Here is a 25148-nt window from a genome sequence, read left to right as displayed (position 1 = left end):
TGACTAGGACACTGTGTAACCAGGGCAGCGACTGAATCAGTGTGACTAGGACACTGTGTAACCAGGGCAGCGACTGAATCAATGTGACTAGGACACTGTGTAACCTGGGCAGTGACTGTGTCAGTGTGACTAGGACACTGTGTAACCTGGGCAGTGATTGTGTCAATGTGACTAGGACACTGTGTAACCAGGGCAGTGACTGTGGTCAGTGTGACTAGGACACTGTATAACCTGGACAGTAACTGTGTCAGTGTGACTAGGACACTGTGTAACCTGGGCAGTGACTGTGGTCAGTGTGACTAGGACACTGTGTAACCTGGGCAGTGACTGTGTCAGTGTGACTAGGACACTGTGTAACCAGGGCAGTGACTGTGTCAGTGTGACTAGGACACTGTGTAACCTGGGCAGTGATTGTGTCAATGTGACTAGGACACTGTGTAACCTGGACAGTAACTGTGTCAGTGTGACTAGGACACTGTGTAACCTGGGCAGTGACTGTGGTCAGTGTGACTAGGACACTGTGTAACCTGGGCAGTGACTGTGGTCAGTGTGACTAGGACACTGTGTAACCTGGGCAGTGACTGTGGTCAGTGTGACTAGGACATTGTGTAACCAGGACAGTGACTGTGGTCAGTGTGACTCGGACACTGTATAACCAGGACAGTGACTGTGGTGAGTGTGACTAGGACATTGTGTAACCAGGACAGTGACTGTGGTCAGTGTGACTAGGACACTGTATAACCTGGGCAGTGACTGTGTCAGTGTGACTAGGACACTTTGTAACCTGGGCAGTGACTGAGTCAGTATGACTAGGACACTGTGTAACCAGGGCAGCGACTGAATCAGTGTGACTAGAACACTGTGTAACCTGGGCAGTGACTGTGTCATTGTGACTAGGACACTGTGTAACCTGGGCAGTGACTGAATCAGTGTGACTAGGACACTGTGTAACCAGGGCAGTGACTGTGTCAGTGTGACTAGGACACTGTGTAACCTGGGCAGTGACTATGTCAGTGTGACTAGGACACTGTGTAACCTGGGCAGTGACTGAGTCAATGTGACTAGGACACTGTGTAACCAGCAGTAAGGGTGCCATATGTTGATGGAGGTCAGTGTGAATGGATCACCTAAGAATGAAAGGCAGGACACAGCACTTAGCAGCTCATAGGGCTACTTGGAAAATCCCTGGTAAATAAGGCAGTTTGAGGAGACACTGACTCATCCAGCTGGCCCGGGGTACGGCCCTGACCCCTCACTGCATCTGAGGTTCACTGCCTCTGGCTCCTTGCTTCCAATCCAATCTTTCTAGAAACCAAATCACTATGTGACCTCCAGTTCAATCACACATACAGGCCCATAGCCAATCTTAGCACCTTCCTCACAAGGCCTTTGTGAGGCTTGTTGTTGTTGGCTTTTTAAATTGATTTGAGAAGGAGAGAAAGGAAGGAAAAGAAACACGGACTTGTGGCTGTGCTCATTCATGCCCTCATCCATGAGCTCATTGGCTGATTCTTGCATGTGCCCTGACTGGGGATTGAACCCAAACCTTGGGGTATCAGGAGGGTGCTCTAACCAACTGAGGGTTCTCACAGGCCCTCAGTGAGCTGGTCCTGGTGACCTGAGAGGCCCTGAGTCTCACACACTCACCTCCCACTTCCAGGAGGCTGAGCACCTAAGTCCTCCAATCCACGCCAGGGGGTCACTTCCTCCACCTCGGGGCCCATCTGTGTCCCTCAGTGTCAAGGTTGCTGTGGACACCAAGCTGCCGACCTTGGCCTTGGAGGCAAGCTGGAGGCTGGAGCTCACGAGGCCCTCGCGAGTGACAGTGTAACATCCTGGAGAATTAGTGTCACTGGGAGCAGCACCAGCCGCAGAGGAACTAGAATCAGCCAGCAGCCCTGTCCCTCCACTCTGTCCCCCAGGCTGTCGGGCTGGGCCTCCGTTTCTCCCGAGATGACCTGCTGGACGGCACTGTCCCAGTTGCTCTGGCGGTCCCGCCCCCACCTCCCTGGCACTGCTTGGGCTCAAATCCTGGTTTCTGTGGCACTGGGGAGCCACACCCAGACTTCCCACCTCCCGGAGGCTCTTGCCTCCTCCTCATCCCCCTGTGCGCTCCAGAGAGTCCTTCCAGGCAAAGCTTCTCGGAAGCGAATGTCCTGCATCACGCAGCGTGGCCGGACCCGGGTGCACAGCGGGCCGGACCCGGGCACACAGCAGGCCTGGGCTGCTGCAGCTGGATAGGCTTCCACAGGGCAGTGCAGACCTTGGTCCCACAACACCTCCCTCCCCCAGCAGCAAATATGAAGGCACAACGCCAGCCCCTTCCCCTCCAAAGTCCGCCCGGAACTGACTCATTCCTGCTTTGGGGGCTGATTTGTCTTTTTCTCTGTTTGCCTCAATGTGTGTGGGCTCCTTATAGATCTGTCCTCCAGGGCCTGCTCCTGTGAGGGGAGCTCTCACCTGTGTGCCCATAGGACTAGCATGTTCCCTGAGGAATTGCCCATATCTGTGAGCTGACAGAGTTGGTAAACATACCTTTTTATGGCATGTTGCACCAGAATGTTTATACGCACATCTATGTGCTCTGGCATGTTCAGCTGAGTCAGCAGGTGTGTTGTAGTATGAACTCTACAAATTCCTCCTCGCTCTGTTTATTTTCCATGTTAAATCACAGGCATCGGGACTTCTGAACCAGGGCAGGTTGTAGATTTGCTTCTGTGGGGACATTGAGCAGATATGACCTCCCCCGTGATGGAGGTCCTCCATCAAAAGGCAGGGAGAGGCCATCACTTTGATTCCGTTCTCTTCGAATTCAACATCTGCAATTCGTGTTGGGCAACAGAGTCACTCACTGGCCGCAGGGTGGGTGTCGGATGGAGGAGGGAGGACAGGAGGCAGAAACCCCAGGCCCATCGCAGGAGCAGCACGTCACTGTTCCCCTTCACCTGTGATCAATGGCTCGCAAATGCCACTGTCCTCAGAATCTCGGAATTTGATTCCTGGTTTCTCCTTCAGAAAAGCCGGCGGTGAAACCCAAGCTATCGTGGAGGAGCCGAAACCCTGCTCCTGGAGGGCACCTACTGGAAACAGTTTCTGACCCTCTACTTCAGACGAGAGCAGAAACCAGAGTGTTGTCAGCACATCAAGTTCCGAACTAGATGACAGCCTGAGAATGCACTAAGGTGACACAAAATGTGACGCTGGAAGTCAGCTCCCGTCTATTCTGGCCGAGTCCTTTACCTTTAGGAACCAACCTGAGCACCTGGGACGGTGTCCCCATGAGCAGCGGAATGGACTGAATGGCCTTGACAGGCAGAGATTCACTGGACCCGAACTTGGATCCTATTTTGTGCTTTATTTGGATCCATGAAATTGTACTGTAGCTCTTACTGCCTAAGTTCATGTTTCTAAGTAGGCAAGGCAAGTCCTTGAAGACGGGGATCGTGTTAATTCACCTTTTTATCCCAGAACATCCCCTGACCTTTGTAGGTATTCAATTAATCATTGCTAAATGAATGAATAGATGAGTGAATGAATCAATGAATGAATTATTGCCACACTATAATTTTTAAAACAGCACAAGTGAGTAGATGAATGTTTGGGGAGTCTAGAGAGCTAGGGAGGGGTCAGAGTCAGTTTCTCAAAGATTGCATGCTCACAATTAAAACCACAAGGAGTTACGACTGCAAACCCACAGAGATGGCTCTGAGCAAAAGACAGTAAGAGGGTTGGTGAGAATGAGAAGAACTGGAACTCCAGGCACAACTGGTGGGATGTAAATGGCACATCCATTTTGGAAAACAGTTTAGCAGTTTATTAAAAGGTCAAACATAACTTTACCCTTTCCCAGAAATTCACTCTTAGATATATATTCAAGAGAAATGAGAACATGTGTCCACACAAAGACCTGGGCATGAATGTTCCCAGCAGATAATTCATACAGCCAAAAAGAGGGAACAACTCAAGAGTCTGTCAACTGCTGATGGAGAAGCAAAGTATGGCCCGTCCATTGAGACACTCCTGAGCAGTAAAAAAGAACATTCACAACATTGACAAACAAACATTCCTAACACTGTCCTTCAGGATGCCTTTCTCCACCCTTTGAATTTCCTCGGGTTGCTATACCCACTGAACACTTTCTCCAACACAACCTTGTTGTAGATAGTATTTGTTTTACTCTTTAAAAAAATAAAAAACTTATATTTTATTAGTAGTATTTGAATAAACTTCCCATTATTTGTTATGAGATTGCACTTCAGCTCAGGAGTTTTTGTAGCCCACCGTCCTGTGAGATTGCCATCTGTGATGGTTAATTTTACATGTTACCTGCAGCCCTTGCTGACAATCGCCCAGAAATCAGACTTTGAGGGAACCAGGATCGTTTATCTCACCTCTCTAACAGATACAGGGGGAAAGAAACCATAACTCTCCGACCACCTATAAATCCTGATATGCTATTTAGTCAGCTAACTGCTAACATCAAAACAATGAAAACATAAATATCAGCAAGTTTGAGGAAGGGATGTTGTTCCTACTGGAGTCCTACCCTCAGGAACCCAAGTAAAGATTTCTGTCTGTAAGTCGTTATTTAAAGGCACCTGCGAAAGTGTTCAATAGTAAGAAATTCACAGTGACCTAAATACCTGAGGCATTTTCCTAAAATGTTTTAAATAAATTCTCATTTTGTTCAGTTACACCTCTAGCCACTCCTAAAAATAACTGCAGTTTTTCTCTGAACTTTCCAAACTAACAAATTGGAAAACCTAAATGTTCTTGGATTTTTTTTTTGCTTGTTTGTTTTTATTGAAAAGTTAGCACTGAACTCTGACAACCATTGTATATTTATTACATGGCTGCCTCACCTCTGTCATTTAACTGTAAGGTCCTTTTACAGCTTCCTGGAGTACAAAGTGGACACGTGTTAACTGCTATCCACCAGCTGCTCTCTGACACCACACAGCACAGAACAAAAATAACTTCCACTCGCCAAGTAGCTGGCAAGTGGAAGAGAAGGCAGGTCTCGGCCAGAGAGGATTAAAAATGGCAGCAGAGTATGTGGAAGCTACACTGACACTCTCCCAAGACCAAACTGGAATTACAAATAAAATACAAAAACACCATCCTGAATAATCAACTGAAGATTTGCTGGAGAGAACCCTAATAACTAAGGAGGAGAGTGGAGACTGCATAGAGACTGGTAGGAGGGGCAGAGGCCTGAAAGGGCTGGCCTGGTGCCCACAGACAGCAGCTGAAGGTCCTGAAGAGATATCTCAGCTGTGGAGGGTTCCCACTGAGAACTCTGGATCTAAGCCCCAAGCTGGGCCCCCCAGCAGAGAGCACCAGAACTGAGAAACAGCACATAACATCTGTAGCAGGGTAGCTGTCTGCAAGGGAAAGGTGGCTGGAAATGCAGGCATCCTCTTAAAGGGCCAATGCACAAAATTCCCTGTGGAGCCACTCACCTTGGGCTCCACCAGAGGGAGGGCAAAGTGGACTGGAGCTGTGTGAAGAAACTCCAGGGTTGGAGGCTCTGGGGTTAGAGCTTGGAAGGCAGACACCTCAGTTTCCTGTGCTGAGTCATTCCCTCACATTGCAGAGGACATCTTTCTCATGCAGACCTTTGCTATCCAGGTGGATTTTGTCTGGGGGTAATGCAGTTGCCCCACCCTATTAGAAAACCCCTTGCCCCATCTGGTGGAGTCTCTGAGGCCCATTAAGAGACTGAGAATAACAATTAGCCTTCAGGCAGAAGCAATTACCCCACCCTGTAAGAAAATATCCCATCCCACCTGTAGGCGATTGCCTGAGGCTACACAAGACTGATTACAATTAGTCTACAGGCAGAGGCAAGTCTCTGGAGGCTTTGAGTCTTTGCCTGATCTAATTAGTCAGAAACAGTGTTTGACACTGTCCTGCACTAGAGATTGGGAGGTGTAGCAGATCTACCTAATACATAGTCACAAACCCAAACAGGCAGCCAAAATGGGGAGACAACAAAGCAACCCCCAAATAAAAGAACAAGAGAATTCTCCAGAAGAAAAGAAAATGAAATGGACATAAGAAATTTATCAGTCAAGGAGTTCAGAATAATGATGGCAAAAATGCTCAATGACATGGGAAAGATATAATAACTATGAAAAAATGACATAGCACTAATAAAGAACACATTGGAAGGAATACACAGCAGATTGGGGGAAGCCAAGGATCAGATCAGTGAATTAGAAAACAGGGTAGAAAAAATCACTCAATCAGAGAACCAGAAAGAAAAAAATAATTAAAAAACAAGAGGACAGCCGAGACCAGTTTGGCTCGGTGGATAGAGCATCGGCCTGTGGACTGGAGGGTCCCAGGTTCGATTCTGGTCAAGGGCATATACCTGGGTTGCAGGCACATCCCCAGTGGGAGATGTGCAGGAGGCAGCTGATCGATGTTTCTAACTCTCTATCTCTCTCCCTTCCTCTCTGTAAAAAATCAATAAAATATATTTTTAAAAAATAAAAATAAAAAAAAATAAAAAACAAGAGGACAGCTTAAGGAAGCTGTGGAACAACATGAAACATAATAATATTCACATAATAGGAGTGCCAGAATGGAAAGAAAGTGAGCAAGGGATAGAGAACATGTTTGAAGAAATAACAGCAGAAAACTTCCCTAACCTGGTGAAGGAAAAAGTTGCACAAGTTAGGAGGTACAGACAGTCTCAAGCAAGAAGACACCAAACAGGCCCATGCCCAGACACATTATAATTAACATGCCAAAAATTAAAGACCAAACAAGAATCATAAAGGCATCAAGAGAAAAGCAATTTATTACCTACAAAGGAGCTCCCATAAAGCTGTCAGCTGATGTTGCACTAGAAACTTTACAGGCCAGAAGAAAATGGCATGAAGTATTTAAGGTAGTGAAAAGCGAGAATCTGAAACCAAGATTACTATATCCAACAAGGCAATCATTCAAAATAGATAGTGAAACAAACAGCTTCCCAGACAAAAAAAAAGGCTAAAGGAGTTTATCACCACCCAACCAGCACTGCAAGAAATGCTAAAGGGACTGCTGTAATGAGAAGAAATAGAGAGAGACCTAGGCATACAGAATTAAAATGGCCAATAAATAAATGCACATCAATAATAACCTTAAATGTAAATGGATTAAATGCTCCAATCAAAAGGCATAGAGTAGCTGAATGGATACAAAAACATGACCCAATTATATGCTGTCTACAAGAGACCCACCTCAGAACAAAAGACACACACAAAGGATGAGAGTGAAGGGTTAGAAAAAATGTTCCATGCAAATGGAAAAGAAAATCTGAAGTAGCAATACTCATATCTGACAAAATAGACTTCAAAATGAAGGCCCATTAAGAGACTGAGAATAACAGTCATCACAGGAGATAACAAACATCACTACATATTAATAAAGGGAACAACCAAACAAGAAGATATTACTCTGATAAACATATATGCACCCAATATAGGAGCACCTAAATATATTTTTTTTAAAAACTTCTGGAGAACTTTAAGGGAGAGATCTACAGCAATATAGTCATAGTAGGGGATTTTAACACCCCGCTGATTTCACTGGATAGATCTTCCAGACAAAAATTTAACAATAAATAGTGACTCTAAATCATACACTGGAACAGATGGATTTAATTGACATTTATAGAACATTTCATCCCAAAGTTGCAGAATATACAATCTTCTCAAGTGTACATGGGTCATTCACAAAGATAGACCACATGTTAGTATAGAAAACAAGCCTCTACAAGATTGAGAAGATTGAAATCATATCAAGCATCTTCTCAGATCCCAGTGAAATGAAATTAGAAATCCACTACAGTAAAAACATCCCCAAAACATTCAAACACATGTAGGCTAAATAGCATGTTATTAAACAACTAGAGGCCTGGTGCATGAAATTCATGCACGGAGTGGGGGCTTCCCTCATCCCAGCCTGAATCTTATCCAATTTGGGACCCCTTGGAGGATGCATCCCTCTCACAATCTGTGACCACCGGCTCCTAACTGCTCACCTACCTGCCTGCCTGCCTGATCGCCCCTAACTGCCCTCCCCTGCCGGCTTGGTCGCCCCCAACTGCCCTCCCCTGCTGGCCTGATATCACCCCCAATGTCTCTCCCCTGCCGGCCTGATCTCACCCCCAACTGCCCTCATCTGCTGGCCAATTTGGTTCTTATTGGTCGATTTCTATGCCAGTCAGCATCAAAAGCTCTGCCTCCTAGGCAGCCATTGGCTCCCCACAGCACCCAGATTTGGTTCTGATTGGTCAGTTCCTATGTCAATCAACATCAAAAGCTCCACCTCCTAGGCAGCCATTGGTTCTTCACAGCACCCACATTTGGTTCCGATTGGTCGGTTTCTATGCCAGTCAGCATCAAAAGCTCCGCCTCCTAGACAGCCATTGGTTCTTCACAGAACCCACATTTGTTTCTGATTGGTCAGTTCCTATGCTAGTCAGCATCTCCGGGCCTATCTCAAGGCCTGATTAGAGAGGCAGGGCTGAACAGCAGCCCCCACAGAGGCCAGGAGAGAAAGAAAGGCCTGGCTGTTGGCGAAGCCCAGAAAGAAAGAGGAAGAGAAAGAGAGAGACAAGGACTGATCAACAGCTGCCACTGAGGCTGCGGATCAGACCCTGCCTCTCTCTCTGGGTCTCAGCCCCCTGGGCAATCAGTGCTGGGTCGCCATGGCAACCCAGTGCTGACTGAAGGACTTCCAGGTTGGTCAGCCTTCGGTAGTGATCTGTCATTATGACCCTGGGCTTTTATATATTAGGATGAATAGGATACCAATGACCGCAAGAAAGAAATCAAAAACGTCCTGGAGACAAATAAAAATGAACACACAATAACCCAAAATCTCTGGGACACAACAAAAGCAGTCCTAAGTGGGAAGTTCATAGCACTACAGGCCTACCTCAAGAAACAAACAAACAAAAATTAATAATAAACTAACCCTACAACTTAAAGACTTAGAAAGAGAACAATGAGAAAAGCCCAAAGTAGAAAGAAGGAAATAACAGAGATTAGAGAAGAAATAAATGCCATACAAACTAAAAAAAATAAAAAATAAAGAAAATAAATTAAACCAAGAGCTGGTTCTTTGAAACTATAAAAGAGATTGATGTACTATTAGCCAGACTCATTATGAAAAATAGAGAGAGGACCCACATAAATAAAATCAGAAAAGATAGCAGAGAAGTAACAAGTGACACCACAGAAATACAAAGGATTGTAATAAAATACTATGAACAACTATATGCCAACAAGCTGGACAATGTGGATGAAATGGACAAATTTCTAGAAAAGTACAATCTCCTAAAACTGAATCAGGAAGAATCAGAAAACTAGAAGAGGCCAATAACAATTGATGAAATAGAAGCAGTAATCACAAAACTCCCAGCAAACAAAAGCCCAGGTCCAGATGGCTTCACAGGGGAGTTTACCAAACATTCAAAGAAGAACTAACACCTATACTCCTCAAACTATTCCAAAAAATCCAAGAGGAAGGAACACTTCCAAGCTCTTTTTATGAGGCCAGCATTACCCTCATTCCAAACCAGATAAAGACACTACAAAGAAAGAGAATTACAGACCAATATCCCTGATGAGCATAGATGCTAAAATTATCAACACAATATTAGCAAATCGCATCCAGCAATATATTAAAAAGATCATAAACCATGACCAAGTGGTCCACAAATTAATAAACATGATACATCACAGAAATAGATTGAAAGACAAATATCACATGACATATCAATAAATGCAGAAAAAGCATTCAACAAAATCTAATACCCATTTTTGATAAAAACTCCCAGGAAAGTGGGAATATCTCAACATAATAAAGGCTATATATAACAAACCTACAGTGAACATCATACTCAATGGGAAAAAGCTAAAACCATTTCCTCTAAGAACAGAAACAAGACAGGAATGTCCACGCTCACCACTTTTATTCAACATAGCACTGGAAGTACTAGCCACAGTGATCAGATAAGAAGAAAACATAAAAGATATCCAAATTGGAAAGGAGGAAGTAAAAGTGTCATTACTCGCAGATGACATGATATTGTACATGGAAAACCCTAAAGACTCCACCAAAAAAACTACTAGATTTCAAAATTAATTTGGCAATGTAGCAGGAAACAAAATTAACATCCAAAAATCCAAAAATCAATGGCTTTTTTATACACCAATAATGAATTCTCAGAAAGAGAAACTAAAAAAAAATCCCATTTACCATTGCAACAAAAGAATTAAGATACTTAGGAATAAACTTAACCAAGGATGTAAAAGACTTGTACTTGGAAAACTACAAGACATTGAAAAAAAAAGATAGAAGAAAACATAAACAAGTGGAAAAAATATACCGTGTTCATGGATGTGGTAGAATTAACATCATTAAAATGTCCATACTACCCAAAGTAATAAATAGATTTAATGCAATCCCTATTAAAATATCAACAGCATATTTCAGAGATCTAGAACAAACACTACAAAAATTTATAGAGAACCAAAAAAGACCCTGAATAGCTGCAGCAGTCTTGAGAAAGAAGAAGAAAGTAGGAGGAATCACAATACGAGATATCAAGTTATACTACAAAGCAACTATACTCAAAACCACCTGTTACTGGCACATGAACAGGCATATAAATCAATGGAACAGAACAGAGACCCCAGAAATCTACCCAAGCCATTATGCTCAATTAATATTTGATAAAGGAAGCAAGAGCATTCAGTGGAGTCAAGGCTGTCTCTTCAATAAATGGTGTTGGGAAAATTGGACAGATACATGCAAAAAAATGAAACTATACCACCAACTTACACTATACAAAAGAATAACTCAAAATGGCTAAAAAAAGCTTAAATGTAAGTTGTGAAACCATAAAAGTCCTATAGGCAGCAAAATCTCAGTCATCTCTCGTAGCAATCTGTTTACAGGTACAACTCCTAGGGCAAAAGAAACTAAGTAGAAAATAATCAAATGGGACTACATCAAAATAAAAAGCTTCTGCACAGAAAAAGAAACCATCAACAAAGTGAAACGGGATCCCACTGTATGGGAGAACGTATTTGACAATGATAAATCTGATAAAGGGTTAATATCCAAAATATATAAGGAACTCATACAACTTAACAAAAGGAAAACAAAAAATCCAATTAACAAATGGGCAAAGGACCTAAAGAGACACTTCTCCAAAGTGGACATACAGACAGCCAAGGGACATATGAAAACATGCTCAAAGTCACTGATCATCAGAGAGATGCAAATTAAAATGACAATGAGGTATCAACTCACACCTGTCAGAATGGCTACCATCAACAAATCAACAAATGACAAGTGCTGGCAAGGATGTGGAGAAAAGGGAACCCTAGGACACTGTTGATGGGAATGCAGACTGGTGCAGCCACTATGGAAAACAGTATGGAGTTTCCTCAAAAAACTAAAAATGGAACTCCCATTTGGCCCAATGATCTCACTTCTAGGACTATATCCTAAGAAATCTGAAACACCAATCAGAAAGAATATATTTATCCTTATGCTCATAGCAGCACAATTTATAATAGCTAAGATCTGGAAACAGCCCAAATGCCCATCAGTAGATGAGTGGATAAAAAAGCTGTGGTACATTTGCACATGGACTACTATGCAGCAATAAAAAAGAAGGATCTCTCACCCTTTGAGACAGCATGGAGGGACCTGGAGAGCATTCTGCTAAGTGAAATAAGCCAGTCAGAGAAAGACAAGTATCACATGATTTAACTCATATGTGGAATCTAATTAACAAAATAAACTGATGAACAGAGAGGATCCAGAGACATGGGAACATGGAACAGAGTGCATACTCTCAGAGGGATGGGGGAGGGTGGGTGGGTGTAACGAGATCAACCAAAGAACTTGTATGTACATATGCATAACCCATGGACACAGACAAGAGGGTGGTAAAGGGCTGTGGTAGGTGGAGAGGGGTGGGCTATAAGGGGTCAGTGGGGAAAAAAGGAGGACATATGTAATACTTTCAACAATAAAGATTTAATAAAAAAGAAAAACTGCCACCGACCTTACAGGATAGAGTTTAGGAGACATAAGATTGACATTTCACATAGCTGCCATGCCCTGGCATCGTTCACAGAGGAAGTAGCATTTTTGTCTTTAGGGGGCTCCACAAATCTCAAATAATATTCTGTCTTTGTTATAGTTTTAATAAAAACATCTCATAGGCTTACCATGGCCAGCAAGCACTGTCCTGACTGGGAAATACATGACCAACCTCAGTCTATAGATGGACATGGATGTTAAGAGTTTGGTCTTTTGTTTCCAAATCCCTTATAGTCTGTGCAGACGCTTCCTCTTTCCTGGTGTGAATCATGGTCCTCTGTGGGGTGTGTCTTCTCCTGGGCACCTCGGTGCCTCGAGCGGCAGCCCACGGGCACTGTGTGATCACGTAGTTCTCTTCTGTCCGGTTAATAACCACAGCCATTGGGGCCATTTCTTTCTATTTCTATATCTTTTCCTCTGGATGTTTCATGAGTGTGAACAATAATGATGAAGTCTCACTTGATCATATTTATATCCATTTATATTCCAAAATGATGCTGCTGACGGTGGTGCCATTCGTCCTTCTGATTCAGCGATGATGGAACAGTTGGTTGAAAGCAAGTATGTGAGGATGTTTGTCTGCAGTCACCTGAGTGGCATCGCAGTCCTCTTGCTTCCCTCCCAGCACCCTCCTCCTCAACAGGAGGAGTTCAGACTCCCTGCTGGGAGGCAGCGTTTCTGAAAGAGGAGCCAACAATATCTAGAGGATCCGGTCATTTTAATCTGGGGAGGAAGCCCTGTAGGCCTAGACCCAGCGAGCATCCGAGAGCTGCCTCAATGCCCTGCTTCTGAAGGAACCCAGTTGTTCAGCAAGCAAGAGCAGACTCAGATGCGGGAGCTGGTTGCCTGGCAACCTGGACCAAGAGAAGCCACTGTGCCTGCACCACCTGCAGCCCCCAGAGCAGATGCAGCAAACGGTGGCTTTCCCGTTGGGAAACACTCCCTTCTCCCTGAGTGACTCAGTGGTTGAGCGTCCACCTATGAACCAGGAGGTCACAGTTTGATTCCTAGTCAGAGCACATGCCTGGGTCGCAGGCTCAATTCCCAGTCTGGGGCATGCAGGAGGCAGCTAATCAATGATTCTCTCATCATTGATGTTTCTATCTCTTTCTCCCTCTCCACTCCTCTCTCTGAAATCAATAAAAAAAATTTTTTTTAAAGTGTGAACTATTGAGCATAGAAAACAGAGCCAACCAGATGGAGGAAAGGAATTAGTGATATCGAAGGTAGGAATCTAGAAATGATGCAGAGGGAAGAAGAGAGAGACCTGAGCATAAAGAAAAATGAAATACCTCTATGAGAACTCTCTACTCCATCAGAAAAAGTAATATTAGAATTATAAGTATTAGGGAGGAGAAAGAGAGGAAACATGGAACAGAGAGTCTATTCAAACAAATAGTCGATGAGAACTTCGAAAACCTTTGGAAGGAACTATATCCTCAAATCCAAGAAGCAAACAGAACACCTAGTTACCTCAATCCAAAGAGGACCTCTCCAAGGCACTTGGTATTAAAACTGTCAAAAGTTAATGACAAAAAAAAATTCTCGAAGCAGTCAGGGGAAAGAAGGAAGTAACCTACAAAGGAAAACCCATCAGAATTTCATCTGAATTCTCAGTAGAAACTCTGCAAGCCAGAAGAGAGTGGAACCAAATATGCAAACATCTGAAAGAGAGAAATTACCAGCCATGAATAATATATCCAGTAAAATTATCCTTTAAATATGAAGGAGAAATAAAAACATTCCAAGACATACAGAAGCTGAGAGATTTTATCATCAGAAAACCTGTATTGCAGTAACTACTCAAGGGAGTTCTTCTACCTGAAACAAAGAACATAAGGTCACCACACTATGAGTAAGATAACCAAACAACTTACACATAAACAGGGATAATTTGTGACAAAAAAAGAAAAAAAGCTACAGTATATATGCAAATTTGTTTTATGTAAACTTAATGGTAACCACACACAAAAATCCCCAAACCAGGACACATAGTTTTAAAAAAGAGGAAACAGAGGAAAGAAGAATGGAATACCACCAAACAAAAACAACGGACAGAAACATAAAGGAAAAGAACCAATGGAGGCACAGAACTACCAGAAAACAAAGATAAAATGGCTATAGAAATCCTCATACATCAATAATTGCCCTAAATGTAAATGGTCTGAATTCACCAATAAAGAGGCACAGAGTAGCAGAGTGGATCAAAAACACAACCCAACCATATGCTGCCTACAAAAGACACATCTAAACTGAGAAGACAAAGGCAGATTCAAAGTACAAGGGTGGAAAATGATTCTCCAAGCAAATATCATCCACAGAAAAGCAAGTGTAGCCACACTTATATCTGACAAAATAGATAACAAAGATAACAAGAGATAAAGATGGACACTTTATAATAATAAAGGAACTACATCAAGAAAACATAACATTTCTTAATATATATATGCAGCCAACCAAGGAGCACCAACATATATAAAACAACTACTCACAGAGCTAAAGGGAGAAACAGATCAAAACACAATCATAGTTGGAGACTCAAATACTCCATTGACAGCTCTAGACAGATCAACCAAACAGAAAGTAAATAAAGAAATATTGGCCTTAAATGAAACACTAGACCAAATGGACATAATTGACATTTACAGAACATTTCATCCCAGAACATCAGATTATACATTCTTCTCCAGTGCACATGGAACATTCTCAAGGATAGACCATATGTTGGGTCACAAAACTATCCTCAACAAATTCAAGAAGATTGAAATGATACCAAGCAGATTCTCTGACCACAATGCCTTGAAATTAGAAATCAACTGCAAAGAGGAAGTAAGAAACCCACAAATACGTGGAGATTAAACAACATACTACTAAAAAATGACTGGGTCAAAGAAGAAATAAAAGATGAGAAAAAAGATATATAGGACAAATAAGAATGACAATACAACATATCAAAACCTCTGGGGTGCAGTGAAAGTAGTAATAAGAAGGAAGTTTATATCACCACAGGCCTAGCTCAAGAAACAAGAGCAATCCCAAGTAACCTAACATCACAGCTTACAGTACTAGGAAAAGAAGAACAAAAGCAACCCAAAGTCAGCAGAAGAAAGGAAATAATAAAATTAGAGCAGAATTACATGAAATAAAGGACAAAAAGACTCCACAAAAAATTAATAAAACAAAGAGCTGGTTCTTTGAAAAGATTAATAAAATTGGCAAATCCCTGGCTAGACTAAGGAAAAAAGGGAAAAGACCCTTATAAACAAAATCAGAAATGAGAGAGGAGAAGTCACCACACACATCACAGATATACCAAGGGTCATAGCAGAACATTATGAAAGACTATATGCCACCAAATTCAATAACCTAGAAGGAATGGGTAAGTTCCTAGAAATATATAACCTTCCTAGACTCAATCGTAAAGAACTGAAAAATTGAAATAGACCGATCAGCAGTGAGGAAATGGAAACAACCATCAAAAACCTCCCAAAAAATAAGAGTCCAGGACCAGATGGCTTCACCAGTGAATTCCACCCAATGTTCGAAGAAGATTTAAAGCCTGTCCTCCTCAACTCTTCTAGAAAATTGAAGAAGAGGCAACACTTCCTAACACATTCTAGGAGGCCATTATAGCCCTGATGCCAAAACCTGGAGAGATAAGACAAGTAAAGAAAACTGCAGACCAATACCTCTGGTGAGTACAGGTGCAAAAATCCTAGCAAATCAAATTGAACAGTAACATCCAAAAAACAATACATCAGGGTCAAGTGGGGTTCATTCCAGGGGCACAAGGATGGCTCCACATATGCAAATCAATCAGCATAATAACCACATTAGCAAAACAAAGGATAAAAATCATATGAACTTATCAATATGCAGAAAAGCATTTGACAAGATACAGCATCCATTTACGATTAAAACACTCAATAAACTATGAATAAAAGGAAAATACCTCAACATAATAAAGGCCATATATGATAAACCTTCAGCTAATCTGATACTCAACAGTGAAAAACTGAAAGCTTTTTCTCTAATATTAGGAACAAGACAAGGCTGTCCACTCTCACCACTGTTATTCAGCATAGTGCTGGAAGGCCTAGCCAGAGCAATAAGGCAAGAGAACGAAATACTAGTAAAAGGCATTCAAGTAAGGAAGGAAGAAGTCAAACTGTCACTTTTTGAAGACGACATGATTCTATATATAGAAAACCCTAAAGACTCCACCACAAAACTCTTAGAAACAATAAACAAATACAGTCAAGTTGCAGGATACAAAATCAATGTGCAAAAATCCATTGCCTTCTTGTATACTAATAACAACACTTCAGAAAGAGAAAGGAGAAAAAAAATTCCTTTTACAATTGCAACCAAAAGAATAAAATACTAGGAACAAACTTAACAAAGAACATGACAGACTGATATACTGAAAATTACAAAGCATTATTAAAAGAGATTGAAAAAGACACAACAAAATGGAAAACTATTCCATGTTCATGAATTGGAAGAATCAACATTGTTAAATTGGCCATATTACCCAAAGCAATGTACAGATTTAATGCAATCCCCATCAAAATCCCAATGTCATTTTTTAAAATAAATAGAACGAGGAATCACCAGATTTGTATGAAACCACAAAAGATCCCGAATAACCAAAGCAATCCCGAGAAAAAAAGAACTAAGCTGGAGGTATCATGCTACCTGACTTCAAATTATACTGCAGAGCCACGAAACCAAGAACATGGGATTGGCAGAGACAGGCACACAGATCCATGGCAACGCTAGCATGTTGCATCCCTACGGACGGTGGGCTCCCTGCACCCCAAGGCCGCTCTGTCAGTGTCACTTGGGATCCGTGGTCCTCTCCACAGTGGGGGCGGGTCCTGCAAGGTTGGACAGCGCCAGAGAGGAGCCACCACAGCGATTAAAGGGTCCAGCTCAGGAGCTGAGGGGAGAGCAGAAGCTCCCCAGACGGGAAAGCTCTCCATAACTTAGTGACCGTCCGCAAGACGGGCTCTCGAGGCCCCCGGCCAGCTGGCTCCTCCCATCACCAGCCAGGGCGGCTGAAGTGACCTGTGTCAGTGCCCGGAGTTTCAGAGAAGCTGACGCAGGACCTTTGCCAGGAGCGAGAGTGCGGCCTCCGTGGGCACCTGCGCGCTCCCTTCCTCGGAAGAGCGTTGTGAGCGCCGTCCCTTCCAGGTGGATTGGGCTTTGCTGGGTGTCTCCCTGAGTCAGGGTTTGGGACTGAGCTTCGGGCTTTGCAGCCAGGGCCCGGGCCACTCAGAGGACCTGCGGCAGCTGCGATGGCCGGGACACTGGCGCTCCTGCTGGCCGGGGGAGGGGGATGAGGGGGGGACCGTCCAGCCTGAGACTGGGAGGAGCACCCTCATCCTCATGTCACTGTTTCCTCTGACTCCGCTGAACCCCAAGCGGTCACTGTCCTGCTCCTGCCTCCTCCTCTCCCAGACGTGCCGGCTGAGACCAGCGGCTGCCCAGACACAAACAGCTTTCGCTGAAGCAAACACATCCCCTGTTCCCGGCCTCCCTCCCCCAGCTGCGGGTGCCTGGCCCACGCCCCCCCGCAACCCCCCACCGGCTCAGAGGCAGCCCTGTGGGCACAGGGCCACCTGCATGGTGGTGAGCATGCCAGGGCCAGCCCTCCTGAGCCCAGTCGCGCAAGCAGGGCTGACCCTGCAAGGGTGTCTCCGTGACGGTGCAGCTGGGTGACCCCGTGGTGCCGAGGGGGGGGGGAGTGGGGGGGGGAGGACAGGTGCTGCCAGCAGACCTTCTGCTTAAATTCTGTGTCTGCCTGAGCCCTCCAGGCATTCCCAAACGCCCACTGCCTTCACCCCCTTAAAGAATGGCAGCAAGTTTGAGCATCTCCATGGTTGGCACCGCTCCGCCCAGCTTGTGAGCTCTGGGCTGACAGGGCACAGCCTTAGGGCAGCACTGAGACGCAGCGAGGCCCGCGCCAGCCGGCCCACTCCCCGTCTGTGGCGTGGGGCCCAGCGCTGGGCTCACAAGCAGCGGGTCCCAGGCCCCACGTCCCAGCTCCTGCAGAGAGGAGGTGGGACCGCTGCCCGGCAGGGCAAGGGCCACCGCGTCTGGGCATTGCCATCCTCACACGGCATCGCTGGGCCCTGGGCCGGCCTGGGCAAAGAGGGTCACGCGCCTCGGGCACACGTGCACAGAGGTGAGCGCGGCCAGGGGCCAGGGCAGTGGCAGCCCACCGGGGCACGGCACACTGTGAGGGGCACAGACCCTCCTCGGGTGTTGGGAAAGCTGTGCGTTTCCTCTCTCCCTCCCAAAAATGTACCTCTGAACACCCTGACTCTTGCCTATGACGTTGGGGCTCAGGACAGTGTGAAGCCCACCGTGACCCCAAATTCAGGCTTCCCTGTTCTTTTCCAAGAAAATCACTCTCTCCATGATTCCTTCAAACTTCAAAACTGCTTTCTGCCCCCGTTCTCTGGGGGTAGGGCCACTGTGGGTCCCCGACTCAGTGCCCACACCTCAGTCCACCATCCGTGCCACCCTGGTTTGGGCATCAACACGCCAGCCTCCATCTCTGGGGGCCGCCTGTTCCCTGACTTCCTTCCGCCGCTACAAAGGTGTGAACTCAGCGGCCCCTTCATCCTGTCACCGTCTCGGCCGCCCCGAAGTTAAAGAAAGCCGGCCTGACCGGAAACACATGAATTCACGCAGCGCCCACTCCCGCGGCTCCACTGGCCCATGTCTTCATTCACGGGAAACTAGGCTACATGACATGTGAGCTCATTTCATGCAAATGTTTGGAATTGTTTTGTTCTCTTATCCACCAGGTTGTTTCCTGAAACATCTTTGGGAAAAGTCAGTATCACCATTAAGTTTAGATTCTCTCTGTGTGGTCCTTCAGATGCCTGTGGGGGCAGAGGGTGGGAGAGACTCACCGGAATGAGGAGGGAGCCCCAGGCACCGCAGTCGCCCTCCTGGGGGATGGGCAGTCAGTGCGCTGCAGCGCACGCATGGGTTTTCAGGGAACCCCAGAAGCAGCAGGAGCCTGCGCGTGGCGTTCCTGCGCTCGCCACGGCTGACCCACAGCGACCGTCCAGTAGGGCCACGTGTGCACACCTCCCGCGGGCAGAGTCCCAGCTCCTGCTTCGTGCAGACGCGCTTTGCCTGGACGCGCAGACCCCGCGGAAGGAGGAGATGGTGGAAGTGCGAGGAGGGACTTGGTATGGACAGTCGGCCAGATTCTCAGTCTGAGTTCCGACCATTTTCCTTTTGGTCACATGACCCAGGCCCGTGCTCCCTCCAGATGCTCCTGTTCTAAAATGTAAGACTCGGCCCAGCACCAGCCTGTGTGGGAGCTTAGGGGCGCCTGTGGATCTGCAGGGAGAACGGAAACAACTTTTCAAACTAATGTGAAATAAATAGAGCATCATTAGCTCCATTGTCATGCAAAAGAGAAACTTACATAAATCTTTTGAGCACGCAGATGTTCTCCAGAAAGAGCAGAGGAGCTAGCTGGCCGGCAGCTGCTTCCTGCCTCATTCACTTGGAGAAGAAAGAGAGGCCCCTCTGAAGGCTGCAGGGAGCTGGGGCTGGGGCACAGACACGTCCCCCAGGAGTCACCCTGTGGCCAATCATTGTTTCAGCAGAGACTGTACACCCACAGGGGGCGACACTGTGAGGGCAGGAGGAACCTCAGGAACTCACCGGCTCCAGCCAGCAAACCGTGGCCACAGCACCTGTGCCAGCAGAACCCCGCCAGGCGCCCCCCTGCACCCAGCTCTGCTGGTGAGAGTTCCAGGCCCTCGAGGGTGTGGGTCTAAGCAGTCGGGCCACTCCACAGCCAGGGCCGGAGACGCTGTCCCGGGGAGCTGGACGTTAGCCCACTGCCCTGCGACCCGCCAGGTGGTTTGCTTTACAGAGAAACGTGGTATTTTTCAAAAAGCTTTTAGACATTTCAATGCTTATGCCATTTGTGATGTTTAGAAGACATTTTATTCTAATTTCATTCTATACTATCTGCAATGTATCACTTGTTAGATAACAGCTTCATATGCCTTGTAACCTAACAGATGATGTAGACCAAATATAAGACATAAAATACAGTGAATTGTAAATCAATACCGTAGGATGCACTTCATTGCTTCACACGCGCCCGTCCCATTGGAGTTTCCCTCCCTGCGGTCTGGTCTGTCGCATCCTGAGTGGCTGCTCTGGGACAGGTGACATTCATCACATCACGTGAGTGGCTGTGAATGAGGTTTACATTTCAGAAAACTGGAGGTGGGGGACCTGCCCCCGGGCAGCAGTTAGCGCAGCCACACAGCTGCTCAGGCTCCTCCGCGCTCCCACCGGGCCTCTCACTCCAGACCTCGGTTCAGATCGGCAGGAGGTGGCTTCCTCCTTCCCACGTCTGACCACCTCGCTCCCCCTCACCTGTCACGCCAGGGGTCCAGCGATGGCAGGGGCTGGGACACCTGGCCTTTGTCATGAACTGGTAGGCTGTGCCCTTGGTGAAACCCCAGCTTTGTTTTATAAACAAGATTTGTTAAAGCTTCCCACGTGGCTTTGAGATACCCTGGGGGGAAATACATGAAGGAGCCAGACTAAGACGTGGGACACCCTCTGCGTAACCGGGCAGTGTTTTCCCGAAGGTCTTCCTTCTGTTCTGACGACACAGACTGTCAGGTCTCCACGGTCATGAACAGAGCTGCCCGGCTGCACCTGAGCACGGCTCCGTCCAAGACGCTGCTCAGCCCCAGGATGCTGCTCGGAACACCCTGCCAATCAAGCCCTGGAGGGAGGTGCGGGGGACCCGGCGTCTCACAGTTGAGCACCGCAAGCAGAAGAACTGCGGGCCGATCGCAGCAGCAGAGACGCTGGCAGCTCTCAAAGGGCGGCTTCCTCTCTCTGCCGTTCCTCCCCAGGCCCACAGCTCCGAGGGCTCACCGTCTGCATTGCTAATGAGCCCTGCTCTCATCTCCTACAGTCCCACACTCCGGTTCATCCCTCCTGCCGACAGGGCGGAGCAGGACACGTAAGTCTGACCAATTGTTCGCGGACTTACATGCGTCTTAGCCCCCCCTCCCGCCCTGGGGCTGAATCCAAGCTCTACGTGTAAGTCAAGTCCGTATCTCACTGACTCTCATGTCGCGCCCATGCCCGCGCCCACCCAGGCGTCGTCACCCATTTCGAGGGCCTTCTGCTAAAGTCCTTAGAAAGCTTTTCTGTTTCACAGCTCAGCTGACCATATTAATAGTTAAAACTGCCTGATCCCTCACAAATGTCCAGGCTCTTGCTAAGTGCTTTAAATAGCAGGTATCTCCTTTAACTCTCCCCAAAGCAGTACATGCATCCATGTAACACACGTGTGTGTGTGTGTGTGTGTGTGTGTGTGGAAACTGAAGCTCTCGTTGGTTAAGTGACTTCCCAAGTTGATGGTCAGCAGTAGAGCTAAACCTCAGACTCAGGCCGGCTCAACCCCACGTGCAGCCGTGGCCGGAACAGGATGACTGCGCACAGGTCAACGCCCTAGGCGACCGCCTAGAGCAGCTGCAGGCCGGGCTCCAGGAAGGAGGGCTCAGGCTGCCCCGCCCTCACGCCCCCAAAGCGTGGCCGAAAGGAGGTACTTCTGGGAATGTGACCTTCAGGCTTGGGGCAACGTCTTGTTGAGGCATAGAGTAAGGAGTTTCCTCCATCTTGACTTCTTTCTGTAACTCTCCCTTTGGTTTTGATTTGTATGATTTTTCTCAACTATATTTATTTTGTGCCATTTATTCATTACTCAGATCGTGAGTAAGACCATCTGTGCCTGAAGTGGTCATGGAGCGCTTTGCGTTGTTTGCATTCATTCAACACAGGATGGTAGATCCCATGTTTTGTGCCAAGAACTGTTAAGTGCTTCTCCTCTAGGTTCCGGGAATCACATGGACGTGAATAAAAACACGAAGTGATAAAAAGCCTTGTGAGGATTATATTCGAGTCGGGGAGGAAGACAATGGACAAGGCAAATGATTGAAAAGTTGAGCACGCCAGGTGGGGCTCCTGCAAAGGAGAAATTTTGTACTAAAAGCAGGGCTGGGATGTTGGGGGCTGCGTGGACTAGCAGCAGGAAAGTTAGAAAGAGAAGGACTCAGGGAGGGAAGGAGCTGATTGAAGAGCTGAGGCGCTGAGACGCTGGGCCACCTAATGGGAGCCGGGGTGAGAGCCTTGAAGGGCGTTGAGAATGTCGGCTTCCCCCGGCCCGTGTGGCTCAAGGGTTGAGCATTGACCCATGAACCAGGAGGTTGCAGTTTGATTCCCTGTCAGGGCACATGCCTGGGTTTCAGGCTCAATCCCAGTAAGGGGCGTGCAGGAGGCGGCCAATCTGTTTCTCTCTCATTATTGATGTTTCTATCTCTCCTTCCCTTCTTCTCTCTGAAATCAAATTTAAAAATAAAACATTTTAAAAGTGTTAGTTTCTACTCTGAGGGAGATGAAAAATCACCAAAAATTTTTTAGCAGAAATTGACACGATGGAACTCAGGTTTGAACAGGATCCCTCCTGTTTCTGTGCTGAGGACAGACTCCGGCCCAGGGTGTGAGCTCGGGGGTGGCTGGCACAGGGAGTCGTGGTGGCCGTGGAACCACCAAATCCTGGGGTATCTCCAAGGTCAGGACGTTCAAATTTTTCAGAAAATGAAGTTGTTTTAGTCACGGGCACAAGCCAAGCTTTGCGGCTGACGGCTGACAGCATCTCTTTGGATGTCACCCCAGTTCAGGTGAGAACCACTCAGCACAGGGAGTGAGCACCTCCTCTCTGCTCTGGGCAGCGCAGCGTGTGCGCACAGGAGTCAATTGCCAGTTCTCGCAGCTTCTGGGAAAGCCCCTGTGAGCGGCTTGAGCCGGCCACTGTGCCTGAGCTGCAGCGTGGGCAGCACGGTCGCTGTTACCATACAAGACACCCAGGTGCTAGCCCTCCCAAAGGGGGAGAACATGTGTGGTGTGAGTGCAAATGCACACACACACGTATCCATGCACACACGTGCATGCAAAGAACACACATGTGCAGGTCTGCGCGCATGTGTGTACACATGTGCACACACGTGTACCTTCACACACGCAAATGCATGCATGAACACACTTTCCACAGAACATCGCTGTGACCTGGTGTCTGGTCGGGACGGTTCTCCTGTGGTCAGCCACGCTGCAGGGCGATAGGGAGGCCTGTGAAAGCTCAGACGGGGCAGGTGTGTGGATGCAAGACCGCGGCTCCCTCGCTCTCTGCTGCTGTTCTTATCAAGGGCTGCTGCGCTGGCCTGCTGCCTGTGGACACTGACGCCAGGATTGTCGTCAGCTCACTTCACTGACAACAGTGCGGCAGCCCGCGGGGCTGAGAGAGGCTCCGAGAGACTGCAGCACATCGGGGCGCACAGAGCGGAAGGCCAGGGCGCAGCAGGCACCACGAGGCTGCTGACACAGGCCGAGTGCAGGTCACTGGTGGCCTCGATGGTGAGACACTTGTCAGAAGTCGGAGAAAGGGGGGCTTAGAATCGTTGGGGTGCGGGAGCAGAGGAAGAGGGCGCTGCGGTCGGAGACAGGTTTGTGAAGAGGGTGTGATTGTGTTGGGAGTGGCATGTGAAGGAGACAGTATTGAAGCTGAGACGCAGGGACAGGAAACGGCTTGTCTAAGGAGCCGGCTTGGCGAGGCCCTGTGCTGTGTTGCCTCTGGGATGCGATCTGGACGCTGATGAAAGGCCTCCCTTCATCGTGAGGAAATGGAAGAGGGTTTCTAGAGAAGGAAGAGCTGAAGGTTCACAGCGTGCCTGCTGTAACCAGCCCACAGACACGAGATGAAATGGAAAGTCACGTGGCTGTGTGTTCCCAGCAGAGACCACCGAGCAGCTGGTGCACCCGAAAAATCTAGTCACCTCAAATCTAGGTAGTCACCCCTTCCTGTTCAAAGCAGAAAGCACACAGCTGTGCTTAGAGAACTCCAGCACAGGAAACCTTATGAAAAAGAACAAAGGGAGGAAAGCACACACAAAAAAAAACAAAGAGAGGGTGTCCAAACATCTTTTTAATTTGAAATAGGAAGTGGAACTTTCCAGAAAGTTTAATTTTGGTGCTAGTGACATCCTTTTACTAATCAGTAGCAGCATAATTATAATCAAAGTAGCTTATATTTCACTTTCGGAAAAGGAAATGATTTTGTCCTTAGTTTTTAAAAAGGACTTCATGAGATATCCTTGTAATTAGGTTTTAAATTGTCTTTATTTTCAGCTCTATCTTTAAATAGATATTGGTGAAATAGATTATTCTCAAATTTTTCTTGCCAGAATATTTTTGAAAATTATCATGTAAATAGAATTTTATAATCTCTCTAAAGAAAAAAATAGCATAAATTATAGTACTGTAAAGCCTGTGCTACAGATGGTTTTTATTTCTTTACTTATTTTTTTAATATTTTTATTGATTTCAGAGAGGGAGGGAGAGGGAGAGAGAGACAGAAACATCAATAATGAGAGAGATCATTGATCGGCTGCCTCCTGCATGAGCCTGCAAGCTGGACATGTGCCCTGACTGGAATCGAACCTGGGGCCCTTCAGTCCACCGGCTGACACTCTCTCCACTCAGCCAAACTGGCTAGGGCCACTATAGATTCTTTTTACAGTTCTAACATTTTCCATAAAAGTGATTTCTGAGAATACTCCCAATGACATCTAACTTTCATTTTGGTTCAATAAAATTTCCCTTAAGAAAAAGTGGTTGGTCAGGGGATGGTCAGTTGTCCGCGTGGATGGAGCTGAGGGAGGGGCTGTGATGGTGGAGACCCAGGAGGACAGGCAGACCCGAGAGGACGGGGAGAGCCGGGAGGACGGGGAGACCCGAGAGGACGGGGAGAGCCGGGAGGACGGGGAGACCCCGAGAGGACCGGGGAGAGCCAGGAGGACCGGGAGAGCCGGGGAGAACCGGGGAGAACGGGAGGAGCCGGAGGACGGGGAGAGCCGGGGAGAACGGGAGAGCCGAGAGACCGGGAGGACCGGGAAGAGCCGGGAAGA

This window comes from Myotis lucifugus, unplaced genomic scaffold (genome assembly GCF_000147115.1).
Source record: "Myotis lucifugus unplaced genomic scaffold, Myoluc2.0 scaffold_490, whole genome shotgun sequence".
NCBI classification, from domain to species: domain Eukaryota; kingdom Metazoa; phylum Chordata; class Mammalia; order Chiroptera; family Vespertilionidae; genus Myotis; species Myotis lucifugus.
Note: the sequence above shows the minus strand (reverse complement) of the source record.